The 14,163-nt window shown below is 34.1% G+C and overlaps 1 non-coding gene and 1 pseudogene across 2 annotated transcripts; both read left to right on the top strand.

Annotated features, from left to right (window-relative positions):
• Positions 1-5,102: 5,102 nt before the first annotated feature.
• On the top strand, positions 5,103-8,587 carry LOC143557156 (protein SAWADEE HOMEODOMAIN HOMOLOG 1-like; annotated as a pseudogene). The gene is made up of 9 exons (XR_013139524.1): positions 5,103-5,159; positions 5,912-5,997; positions 6,084-6,129; positions 6,223-6,406; positions 6,557-6,620; positions 6,787-6,838; positions 7,690-7,833; positions 7,968-8,087; positions 8,435-8,587. The product of XR_013139524.1 is annotated as a protein SAWADEE HOMEODOMAIN HOMOLOG 1-like (transcript).
• A 1,263-nt stretch (positions 8,588-9,850) lies between these two features.
• On the top strand, positions 9,851-9,923 carry TRNAK-CUU (transfer RNA lysine (anticodon CUU)). Its single transcript has one exon. It is a non-coding gene; the product is annotated as a tRNA-Lys (tRNA).
• The last annotated feature ends 4,240 nt before the right edge of the window (positions 9,924-14,163 follow it).

Consider the following 14,163-nt stretch of genomic DNA (forward strand, 5'->3'; position numbering starts at 1 on the left):
GTGACGCTCGGGTTAGACCAACACCCTGATTTCAACGCTGATGATTTGCCAGCTTCCCCGGCGCATTACTCCGGGTAAAAGAACCAGTTAACTTATACTAGTTGATTTATGTAACTATTCTTCGTTTTAGTTAGGATCTTTAGTTTAGTTTTTAATAAGATATTGTTTAGTTGAGGGTTGTTGCAACCAAGTGGTGACTTGTAGCTGTGATTTTTTCCGTAAGTTAAAACAAGAATATTATTATTATATAATTTAAGTTCAAAGAATCATTAACCCAATTTATGAGGTGGAAGTGAAATTTATGAGAAACCGAAATCAAGTATTCAAGTGGCAACTCAAATCTCAAACCACTTAGAGTGGCAAACCCCACTGCGGGCCAAACCATTTAATGGTACCAACTTTCGTTGCGAAAATAATGAAAATATTACTTCACGTGACATAAAAAAAAGTTTTATAGATTTACTTTTCCAAGCTCGTTTAATAAATAAAGACAAAATGGCAAAAGACGTCCTTTACGTTTGACCGGATTTTCATTAGACGTCATTTAATGAAAGAAATAGCAAAAGACATATATCATGTTTCAAATTCCTTTCACGTTACGTCCTTTGGCACTAACCAAGTTAATTTTTTCGTTAAATCTGATCATGTGTCTGGCACACACGAGGGTAAATTTGTCTTTCTACTCTTAAGGGACTATTTGTGTAGATTTCTTAAAGTTTGAGAAAAAAATAAAATTTAATAAATATTTAAAATATATATTTATCTCTCAAATTCTCTCTCTCTCTCTCTCTCACACACACACTCTCTCTCTCCCCCTCACTATGATTCATCACCACCATCCACGATGGCTGTGGGAGAGGCGGCTGATGGAGAAGCGGATTTGGGGGTGGGTGAACAGTGACCGCACCGGTGGCTGTGGGAGAGACGGCGCTGGCATCGGCGACAGCGACGGAGACAGCGGTGGTCTTGGTGGGTTTTTTCAACATTCTTGTGTGGACTTTGTTACCTTCTCACCATTTACTCTTCCCTTTGTTTAATTTACCAGCATCTAACAACCCGGAGCCATACAATCTCGCCGGAAAAAAAGCCCCAAATTTCAATTGGTTATTTGGTGGTGGTGGCAGGAACAATCGGCAGCAAGTTGTGTGGTTGTTTGGTTGGTGGATGGATTGTAGAGAGAGAGATGCTGGTGGTTCAGCAAGGATGAAGAAAAAGAGCCGGTGTGGTTTTGGGGTTGCCAGGAAGAAGAGAAAGAGCCGCAAGGATGAAGCAGTTTCTGAGCAACCTCCCGGAGGTTCAGTTTTCCTGCTCCACCCATCAATTCAAATTGGAATTGGAATTGGATTATTATTAAAATCTGGCCACGGCATTGAGAGTAGGCCTTATTGTCGTGTTCCACCTTCTTCCAATTCTCGTTTTTGTTATATATATATATATTGTGTGGTAGCAGTTATGGTGGCTTCGGTATGGCGATGTGGCGTTGGAGACGATGGCGATGGGCGCCGTGAAATTGAATCCGGTGGTGGCGGCGGCTAGGGAGGGTGAAACGTATGAGAGAGAGAAAGAAAAAGTTTTGTCCTTTATGTATTTTATTATTTGTCACTTTTAATTATAAAATATATTAAGTATAAAATTACAAAAATACCCTCATGTGCCAGACACATGATCAGATTTAACGAAAAAAATTAACTTGGTTGGTGTCTAAGGATGTAACGTGAAAGGAATTTGAAACATGATGTATGCATTTTGCTATTTCTTTCATTAAAGGACGTCTAATGAAAATCTGGTTAAACGTAAAGGACCTCTTATGCCATTTTGTCATAAATAAATTATATTCATTCTAAATAGAATGATTAAATCCATAAAAAGAATTGAATTAAAAAGATATTTAACTTATATGATTGACATGTCATATCAATCAATTTACATCTTTAATCAAAAGATAGTCACTCAAAAGATAATTTATACCGAATAGTCCCACGCCAGCTCCCCCAAATAGTCCCACAAAAGATAATTTACAATACTAGATGTATTAAATCCGAAATCATATAATTTTTATTCCATAAAACACAATAATATTAGCAAACTTCACGATAATAATATTGAAAAACACTTAAAAGTATAAACTATTATTAACCAAAAGATTACTTCAAAATCAAAACAAGACAACAATGGCATAATCTTACCTACTCAAGTAAGTTTTGTATATGACGGTAGATGCAAAGCTCGTCTTACCCAAGCCCTGTAGAATGTAGTATAAAGCACTAATATATGGTTATGTTGTATTAATTTTGCATTATACTAAAAACCATTGAAGTATATATGCCAAATGATTTTTATCTTTTATTTTTATCATGAGTTAAGTGCTATTTTAGTACCTGTGGTTTGCCTAGTTACGTAACTTTAGTACCAGTTTTGAAATTATTGCAAATGACTATCTTATTTTTCTAAAACTTGCAATTTTGGTATTTTTTTTCTAACCCCATCTATTTTTCCCGTTAAGTCAGGGTCAAATTAGTAATTTTGATTATTTTATTTATTTTCTCTTTTGAGCTAAGTGTCATTTTCATACATATGGTTTGTTCAATTATGCAACTTTAGTATCTTTTTTTTATTTTATTGTTACCAGATACTTTGATTAGTTTTGAATAGATAGACAAACCAAAAGAGACATTACATATTACAATTAAAAAAGTAACTAAAATACATGATAAAAGATGAAAAACAATCATGAAATGTATAACATATTTTTTAACATTTTGTTATTGATTCTCAATTAACTTTTAGTAGCTCAAGATCCAAGTTCATCTTAGCTATTTTTCTTGCATTTTTTTTATGTGCATTTACTTTTTTTTCAAAAGTTCGGGCATGATAATAGCAGCTCTTTAACACATCAGAGGATCAAGCCAAATAACAATCACACACCTTCGCACCACTTAGTATTACATCAGTTGAACTTGTAGATGAACGACTGCTGACGACTCACATGGGCAAAAGCAAAACACCATATCATAATTCATTAAAAAATGGTTAAGGTTTGAAGGATCAATGAGAAGGGTGTGATATGTTCATTAGGGTTAGAGATTATCTTTAAATTTAATACGTAATGTCTCTCTTGGTTTGCATATATATCCAAAACTAATCAAAGTATTCAGATGCAATAAATAAATAAAAAAAGGGTACTAAAGTTGCGTAATTGAACAAACCACATATATGAAAATGGCACTTAGCTCAAAAGAGAAAATAAATAAAATAACCGAAATTACTAATTTTCCCTGACTTAACGGACAAAATAGACGGGGTTAGAAAAAGTACTAAAATTGCAAGTTTTAAAAAAGTGAGGTAGCCATTTGCAATAAATTCAAAAACGGTATTAAAGTTGCGTAATTGGACAAACCACATGGACTAAAATGACACCTCTCATTTTATGTAATGGCTACAAACTTATAATTTAAGCAGCCCACTCAAGATGAATGGGCTAAAATTATATGACCCAATCAATGAACCAAGAAGATCCAATCCAACATACATGAATACATGATAGTATGATACTATGAGTATGTATGAAGTGTTAGTTGGCCCAGGCTCATGTGATTTATGTTGTATGGTGTTATTTATTTTTTTTCTTTTCTGAAAGGTAGGGGTGTTTATGGGTTGGTTTGAAACTGTGAAACCATACAAACCGGTTATCGGTTTGGTTTAACGGATAGTTTTTTTTCTCAAGTATTGGTCGATCGGTTTCAATAATTTTAAACCGTGGCGAACTGTTTGGTTTACGGTTTGTACCAAAAACCAACTGTAAGAAACCGGACCGAACCGAACCATATAATTTAATTATGTTTAAATATTTTAGATATTTATATTATATACATATATGTATCAATACTTTTGTTAAATATAAACTGGTAACGAAACTGTGAAAGTGTATATATAATATTCATATTAAATATTCTCTAAGTACTAAATGAAAGATGGGTTGAGGCCCAAGTTGCAGTGAATCTGTCTTATAATTTTTTTCATTAAACTATTAAACTCCAAATAATATACATTTCATATTTTAGGAATGCTTGCGTTTAAACGTCACTACGGTCACAACCCAACATGCCCAAACCGTGAAACCAAACCGGAACCAAACCGTTACTAACGGTTTGGTTCGGTTCGGTTTAAAAGTTCAACGGTTTGGTTTTGGTTTACAAGAATCAATAACCGTTACTAACGGTTCGGTTCACGGTTTGATCCAAATATCGCGAAAACCGGACCGTAAACACCCCTATTAAAAGGTGGTTTTATCCATCATTATTAGTCAGAATTTTACTCATAGATTTCGTGTGCTTTGTCTACGGTAGCTGGGTGCAGAAACTACTTTTTGCGTCAAATCGAATTAGTTTTAAAACCGATTTGGATCGACTCAAAGAAAGACAAACCCGAATTGGATCAAAAGCATCGGAGTAGCAACCTGTTTTAGAGAAAAACAAACCATGTGGATTAGATTGAAACCAGTTTCAGCGTATTATACCAGTTTCAACTTTCGACTTATCTATATTTACACCTATCCTATATAATAAATAAAAATATCTTATGTCACGTGCTGTCTTCTATCTTTTCTCACTGTTTCCCTCCACCTCTCTATGTTATGTTTATGAGATAAAAATGCATTAAACTGTAACAAGGTTTTCTCAGAATAGAAGATCGTGACATTGGACTACCAAACACTGCCTGCGAACGCAAGCATATGAAGTCGTCTTTTGCCACTGGGTTACTCCAAGTAGCCGAACTTTATACGTTTGTCGTTCGAAAAAAAACATGTAACGAACTTATACTCGTAAAAATTCAATTCCGTAGTAAATAAAACATTTGCTTCCTAAAAATTAATAAAAAAAACGGTTACGATATATGTACTAAAAGTAGACAAAACTATTTATTTACCTGTGGCAATAAAGTAGTTTTATTATTCTAAATAAGCAAATATAAATATTTAAATAGTTGCTTTTATAGAAAGCTGAAAGCAAGCATCACTTATATCACACTGAACCCTAACTCCAATCCCAACTGCAATTTCTCACTGAAAATCAACCAAGCTCACGATCACCGTTAATTACACGATGGCGATTGAACTGATGGAGACTGAGGATGATGCTTCCGAATTCACACTCGCCGAGGTACGTATATTAATTATTAAGCTCACCGGATAGTTTCAATTAAACTCGTTCTACTTTTGTGTTTATTGATTAATTAATCTGATGCTATGCTTGGTGATATTAAATTTAGGTGATCTTAGCATATGTTAAGGCCAATTTAGTCATGGATGACGAAAATGCCCTTGTTTGTTCTTTGTATTGTTTAAGGCCATTTTCATTAGGTGATCTTAACATATGTTATCTTATCTCTAAACACATTTGGTTCGATTGGTGTTAAGTTTCTGACGTATTTAACTAAAATTTGTTACCAATGCTTGCTTGCATTTAGTTATTTAATTACACCTAAATAATATGTAGGTTTATGTACTCGGGAACATGTAGCACTTTGATAGACATTAGAAATGAGAAAACTACATATGAAATGCAGTAAAATTCACATCAATTCAAGTTTTTTGAACTTAAAAACACAATTTATAGGTATATGTATGTATGTAGTTCAGTTGTCCATCTTTATATTTCTATGTGTCCCAAAACGATCGTCCACTTTCAAGATTGAATAGTTGTAAGTCACTCGTTTTCCAGTTTTACCCTTGATCGCTGCTATCATTAAATATTGCAAGTTTATCAAGCCATTTATGTACAAAGCATCAGGTAAAATCACCATTCTGCCAATTATAATCCACATGAAATGTACATATCTTAGATTAATAAAGATAATATATATTGCCATCAGGGATAAATGTTTTATCAATATTAATAAATGCTTTTTGTAGGTCCTAGAAATGGAACACTTATACAGAAAGCGTGGTAAAGAAGTAAAACAGCAGGCGTTTTGTGAAGAACTCGCTGCCAAATTCAGGTGCAATTTTGCTTCAACGTTTTTGTTTTGCAAGACTGAAGCTTCTTGATTGCTAGTTTTTCTATTAACCTTTATCTTCATTGCAGTGGTTAGGCTAATAGAAATGGAAAATCTATCATAAAATGGGACCAGGTTTGTTTGGTTTTAGGGTATGCGCAGGGTGTCTCGAGTTTTTGGTGGTCCTATGCAGAAATATTACCTTGATGTGTGTTTATTCTTGGGTAGGTACACACGTGGTTCCTTGATAGACAGTTATTTTCAGCAGCAGTTAATAGTAAAAGCTCAGCGGTTGATTCAAATGTAGTGAAAAATAAGCTTGCAGTTATAAACTCTTCACCAAATGCTTTAAAACATCTTGTCGCCTTGTCAAAAGCGCAGGCTGCAGTTGAAATACCTAAGAAGCCCAAAGGTGTTTTTATATTTTTTGAACAGTTATTTTTTCTTCTTATCCAGCTTGAAACTTGAAAAAGAATTTTCATAGATTTATAATCATGCACTTTATTTGTTGAACTAATTATAACCCTTAGTGGAGGACACTAAGCAGCTTGCATTTTTACAGCTCAAAGAGTTCAAGAAACTGCAGATTTGATTTTTGAAGCTTTGTCAGCGAAGGATTGTGCTTGGTGAGTAGCTAACTGTATTTACATCTCATGGCTTTAAGATAATCATCTGTTTTTGAAACTTAAAAGGGTAATATAATTTGAGTTCACCAAAGGATTGAAGTTTTTTCTAAAAACAATTGGGTTTTAAGTGGCAGCTGTGTAATAATTTCCTTCACTACTTTTGCAGGTATGATGTTGCTGCATTCCTTACTTTCAGAGTTATGTACACTGGCGAGCTCGTAAGACCTTGTTTTAACAATCATATATTGTTTTATATATTACTTCCTTGTCCAGTTTGTTAAATTTATTGTAAATAACTAGTGTGTCAAAAAAGATTACAAAAATCATATTGTTTCAGTAATAATATGATTTGCATAAAACGATTAGGACTATAAGCTAACCGAACATTCAGTGAACGGTTCGTGAACCGTTCAGTGGGAAGCTCATTTTTGTTCATTTAGTTAATAAACAAACAGACATGAACAACTTTTTTTGTTCATTTAGTCAAATGACGTGAACACATGTCTCGCTTATTCATTTGTTCATGAACGTTCGTTCATTTAAATTCGTTTATATTTTTTCGCTTACGTTCATTTATATTTGTTATCTTACGTTTGTTTAAGTTCGTTTGTTTACATTCATTAAATTTGTTTGCATTGTTCTTATTATTACTTTTTACCTAATTTTAGCTCATTTATGTTTGTTCAGTTATGTCCGTTAGTTTACGTTCGTGAACTGTTCATTTTTGTTGTTCACAAATGAACACGAACAATAAAACCTCGTTCATTTAATTCTTCGTGTTAGTAATGTTAACGAACACGGACATGCTCGATTCATGTTCGTTTACATACCTAAAAATGATTTATGAGGCTAAATGCATTAAAAATCAACTCAGGTTTACCTTTGACCCGCTGTATGGATTTGTAGCCAGTTTTTAACATTAGTTTAATTGACCCATTAGTAACTAAATGGGTCAATTTGACCCGTTTATTAGCTTACTATAATTGCAGAAAAGAAATTTACTGTAAATAAAATGCTTGAGGTAGTATAATATGCATCAAAGAATCAAATGAATATGTTTTTTTTGCAGGAAGTCCGTGTGAGGTTTTCTGGTTTTGGTCATGATCAAGACGAGTGGGTCAATGTCAGAAACGCGGTACGTGAGCGGTCAATCCCGTTAGTGGCTTCAGAATGTCACACAGTCAAAGTTGGTGATCATGTGCTATGCTACAAGGTATGATTTCCACCTTTTATTTCCCTTTATTATTTGTTACAAGAGACTTCTCTCTTTGTACTATAAATAGGGTGTATAGAAAGTTTGTTCAGTTTATGAAGATTTGTTCTTGTTTTTGTGGATATTATTATCAGGCAAATGAAGACCATGCACTTTATTCTGATGCACATGTTTTAAGAATTGAAAGACAGTTGCATGATAAAGAAGATTGCACTTGTACCTTTGTGGTTCGGTTTGAGTATGATAATGCTGAGGTAGCTACAAATATTGAAATTTTGCTCATATTGGTCAACTAATCTTGAAACTGGTCAAACGGGCTGAACATATCAAACGTATTCAAATGCATAAAAGCATCTTCAATCACTTTCTCTTATAAACATATGGATTTTATAATCATATTTTCCACGTTAGTCACTAAAAGATTACCCGTTTTGACATCTTAACTAACTTATCCAACTAATACAATATGTCAACTCTTTATGATGTTTGGGATTGCTAATTAAAACCGCTTATTTAGAGCAACTTCATTTTATCCACAATCCGGAACACCCCCTTTTACGTGTCTTATTGTATAGTTAATTTTTGTTTTTGTTTTGATCAGATGGAAGTTAAATGTAGCGAGGTATGTTGCAGGTCATCTTGAAGTTTCTACAACTGTTTTTCTCTTAATGTCTGAATAATCTAATGTTATAACTATTTATGTTGTATTAATATGGAGGTAATATTTAGTTATTTATGCTAGTGATTTCAATGGGTGTTTTCTGGTCTGCATCCCACCCTTTCCCCGACACTACTAGTAGCTAGCTATTTGTGGGATTTACGGGTATGGTTGTATTTGAAGAATGTTGTTTGGGAAGGTAGGGGTGACAATCAAGAAGTCAAACAATACATTTCAAGAAACTTCTCATCATGATCTACAACTCAACAACATGCATGGCAGCTCATGTTAATGTACTTAGACAAAATAGTACATACTTATATATGTATGCAACATAACAAATAAGATCATCACAAGTCAATGGTCTACATTCTATAAACAAATCATTACATGTTAATGGTTTTGAGCCAAAGTCAGTACATGCATATTAATGTCTACTTCACAACGAAGAAGAGGAAGCCGGTGTTAACATCATAGATAATCGAAGTGAAAAATCAATATTTGATTATGTAAGGTAAAGGTTTGACTCTGATTTTATTGTCAGAAAGTTGACTTTCATTTAAAAAGAATATGATCATAGGAGATGAAGCAATGAGTGCATCATCTTGTTTACCCATAGATGTTGGATTAGATACACATGATAAGGGTGATAGGGGTGCTACTGAAGTCCAACTACTTGGAGATATCTGATTGCCACCAACCAACATCACATATTTTACATATGTATCTTGTTTACTACGCGAACTACAAGACATACCCGAATGCCATTGTTCTTTGGCTTCCACTTTTGGGGTTGCATACATGATTTCCTTCACTAAATGTGTTTTCTAAATGGATAGCGGCGCTTTTGCCAATTTTTACCCAACGAGACAGGGGCACTATCCGAAGTGGTGTCCGGGAAACCTTCTAACTTTTTGGTGTTCTAAAGCATCTGTCTTTGACACTTTGTCAATGGCTACCCAACCCCAACAGTATCTTAAATTTTTTGGATTATGTTACAAATAATACCTACTCTTCTTAAATAGAATATTTGAATGATTATTATTTAAATTTCTCATATTTTCTTTTGCATTTCCTTATCTAATCATTATTTCCTTTGTAAACTGATAACAAAAATTTTCCTGTTTTTAACCATTTCTTTTTGTTGTTTTAATCGGCCATGGAAGCTTTGAAACGAGCAAGAAAGTTTTTCCTTCACAAAAATATATTGACTCGAAATTGGCAAAATTTTTAAAGCATTATTAGTGACCTTAAATAGCTAAGCTACAAATGTGAACAAAACAAGCTTTCCATCTTATCAAATGAGCTTTTCAGAATTGTATAGCATACATAAAGAACTATGAACAAAGTGATCAACAAGCCCGTCTAGCTCAGTTGGTAGAGCGCAAGGCTCTTAACCTTGTGGCCGTGGGTTCGAGCCCCACGGTGGTCGTTATTTTTTGTTTTTTGTCATTCTTGATCAATCTTTGTCAGGCCTAACATTATTTATGACTTTATCAGTCTTTATGTGACATTAATTCACATATGGGCCTAAGGTTAAGCCCAAGCTTGTAATAGAACCAAACCAAATTGCACAATCGAATCCTATTCCTTTTTTCAAATATAACCAACCAAAACCAAACATACTTTTGGAGTGTTTGAAATTTTAATACGATCTATTATACACATTACATGTAGACTGGAATTTTAAGGTTTATCTTTATACGCCTCGTAAGACCTATATGAGACGTATAAGAGGTGTTGGAATAAAACCTTATGGTGTCCAAATAAAGCCAGCCAATTTCTAACTAGTTATGTGAATCAAAGGGACTAATGATTTTACTCGCCATAGGTATTGACAAAGATTTATAAATACTTACTGTTTAACTATTACACACTTGCATACCATACATTAACGTTAATTTTTGTTACATAAACAATCAATCTTAGTGGTTCTAAATCAACATATCAAATGGTGACTCCTACTTTTCAGTGGCGGATCTAGAACATAATTTTAGGGGTAGCGTAAAAATTTTTTTGACCGTACATTAACGAAAAAAATATTTGTAACCGTTTAGCGCGTATGGGTAGCTGGTTTTGTGTTTCGCGCGTATGGGGGCTCTGTAACGCGTTTCGCACTTCCCCACCAATCTGGTTACGCGCTGCATGTACCGGTATTAGATTACCTTGCGTGTGTACTGGCACCCAATTACCAGTTTCGCGGGTCTGGTAATGCATTTCAAGGGTACCGGCACCCGCTAACGCGTTTCACTCATACAACCACCTTGTTATGCGTTTCACGCATCCCGTGCCTAGTTTAGCAATACGCACGTCTCCACGCTCGGTCACCTGTTTAGCACATACGAGTGCCAAGTTACGCGTTTTGTACCGGCGTACGATAACCCGTTTCATGCCTACCATCAGCCGATTATTTAAGTTGTATTAAAACTTTAAAAGGTAAAGTTTTGGGCTTTTCTAAATTTTTGAGGGGTAGCGTAATATAATTTTCAGAGGTAACGTAATACATAAAACATAAAAATTTCCACTTCATCGGAAAAGTTGAGGGGTAGCGGGTGCTACCCCTCCCTATAAGCTATGTCCGCCACTGCTACTATTCATGTTATTTATTGATCTTTGACTGCAAGTGACGTACAAATTCTTTTATGGCGTTATATAATATCTGATACCCATTTTTTTCTATACGGTATACGCATTCGACATAGTCACTAAAAGGATTTATGAGTTTGCCACAACAAACACCAAATTCTTTTATAACCATCTCATATTTGAAATTGAAAAAAATATATATATTAGCAAACGACAAATTCCATAAATATTCAACAAAACCTAAAGGCTTTATAAGCCGTGGTACTTCCCCATTACGACCGTTTTGAGTCTTGATACATCTTCCACTCACCACCCTCTTTTAACGTTTCTTTCAGAAAAAAATAATTGGTTTTTATGTATGTTCGGTCTATTGTCGTTTTCAACAGCCTGGACATGACACTTTTGTATCAACATTGATTTTTATGAAACTTAGTCAGCAATCAATGGCATCATGTTGTGCTTTATATGTTTGTTGAATAGTTGTATATATGTTTCAAAGCTTTAAAGTACACCTTAAAGGATGCCAGAAAATATCCACTCCATTTTTTATATGATTTACATATTTATTATTAATAGTTATACGGATTAATAGGAAATCAAATACAGTGGCGAAGCTTGAGCTTCGTCATGGCGGTGACCGAAGTCACGGACCCAAAAATTTTCGGGTCGGAGATTCAATTCGTGTCGGTGGTTCGGGCCGTGTTGGTGGTTCGGTTCGTGTCGGTGGTTCGGGTCGGGTCGGATCAAACAATATGACATCTATATATCTAATTTTTTTCATTCATTTAAAACGATTGTTCTTACAATTAAAAAAAACAAGACCTAAAATATCCATAATATGATAATAATACGAGAGCCGAGACCCACCTTTGTTCATCATCCTTTTTTTTTGAAAAAAGAAAAAATTGTATCTTGTTTTTTCATGATTTACCTAATTAAGAATAATCAATAGGGTAAGTTAGAGTAAAATTTCACCATACAATACCAATTACAAGCTTAATTGACTAATTTCCCCTAATCCTCAAATTCACAATTACAAACCCTAATTTTATAATTCTTGATTTAACAACACAAAGGTAGAGGAAATAGACTATTACCTTGCGGTGGTGGATGAGCGGGGATGAGCGGCGGCGGTGGATAACCGGCGGACGACGGTGGGTCGGTGGGCGGTGGCGAACTCAGAACTCAGAAAGGCAGAAGGTAGGGTAGAAGGGAAGCAACAGGTAGGGCGATTGTTTTGAAAGAATTCCCGTTTGTTCTTTTTTCAAGTTAGATTATGTAAAAATTTACAACAAGCCTTTCCAAATTTGAGTGTTATTAAAAACTAAGTTTTTTTTACAATTTTTATAACTTTTGTTTATAAAAACCGTGAGGTTTTATAAAAGAAAAAAATCAAACGATAGGGTATTATATTAAAAAAAAAAATTGGTGGTGACCGCTATCTTTTTGGAAAAATAAATTGGCAGTGAACGCGCTTAATACCTATAAAAATTTTCAGGAAAAATCGTGAAATTTACCCTATTAACGGAGAAAACGGCAGTGACCGGGGTCACCCCCGGTTCCTTCAAACCTTCGCCCCTGGTCAAATAATCGAATCATAATAATAACAATTTTTTTTTCAAACTAAGATAATTAAACTAATTGCCAAAACTAATGATTTGACTATGATTTTCTATAATCTAGGTCAGAACAATATTTCCAGTTGAGTTGGGTAAGATATTGTATATTATAGATACAATACGTTATAGATAAGTATAAAGAAAACATAATTGGAGTGAGGAAATCGAATGCTCAGACTGAAGCGAAAACCAATGATGAAAAAGACGCGAAGAACATATAACTGCGAAAAGAACAAGAAGAAAAACTATAGAAACAAAGGCGTAAAATATTAAACCTTGTAGCAACAAACAGTTAGAAGTTGGGACGAAAAACAAAAGCGTAAGAAAACTTTGGTGATTCTGTCAATAATAAATCAATTATAGTGACCTTATCAATGATAAATTGCATATACGGCTGGCTAATTATTAATAAGTAATCAATTCGATTGGTTAGTGGTTTAATCTAGTTGTTTAAATTGTAACATATTTTTTTTCTTGATTTATTACTCTAAAATTCTTTATTACGTCATAAACAAAGTAGAATAAAGGTTGCGACTCACTTTGTATATGCATTAAAACTTTATAAGTCGTAGTCCTTCTAGTTACGACCATCTTTAGACATCTTCCCACTTCCTCACTTTGACGTCAATTTTCGAATAATAATAATTGCCTTTTGTGTGTTGCTTTTACGTCTTTTTCAAAAGTAGGGACATGACATTTCTATATCAATATTAGATTATGTGATTGTTATAATCATTCTTAATATTAGATTATGTGATTGTTATAATCATTCTTAAGAACGTGCGAATGCGTATGCTATTAGATATTTTAGGTCTCGAAATTACCTGAAAGATAAAAAGAACATTTGAATTTATTTAAGCAATAGTTTAGTCTTACATAACTAGAGAAATTTCATAAAGACCAACTATACAACTATTTTATGGTGAGTGTATTAAAGACATGTTTAATCACATGACCAAGAATCGCAAGAATCGTCGTGTTTTTTTTTTCTTAAACAACCTTCATTGAAAATGACGCACTAACAAGACGTTAAAAGTAAACCTATTTATAATCCAATGGTAACCCAAAGACTTCATCTTCTCCACCACTTCAAATTCCAAAGGCTCTTTTTGCCGGAAAGATAGCTTCATTCACCGCCTTTCAAATGCACCAACAAGCTGTCATGATCACACCTTCTAACAATTTTCTTTTTATATCAAGCAAAGCCAATTTGTGCATGATTAATAAATCATGAACTGAAAAGGTAAAAATAGAGGGAATTCGACACCACGAGCTAACCGCACTCCAAACCACGTTAGCTAGCAAGTGACATGAGGAAAGAATTCCGAACTTACATGGCACAAACCACAAGAGACCTAATTCACCTAAATTGATTGAAACACAAGAGCCTTCCTATCGCCCTCAGCTTTCCATGCAAAAATGCCAACTTTCTTTGGAACACAATTATTCCATTTCATCACATAGAGA

Source organism: Bidens hawaiensis, unplaced genomic scaffold, assembly GCF_021521415.1.
Source record: "Bidens hawaiensis isolate Kalapana, Puna unplaced genomic scaffold, B.hawaiensis_p1.1 tig00018841_1, whole genome shotgun sequence".
NCBI lineage: Eukaryota > Viridiplantae > Streptophyta > Magnoliopsida > Asterales > Asteraceae > Bidens > Bidens hawaiensis.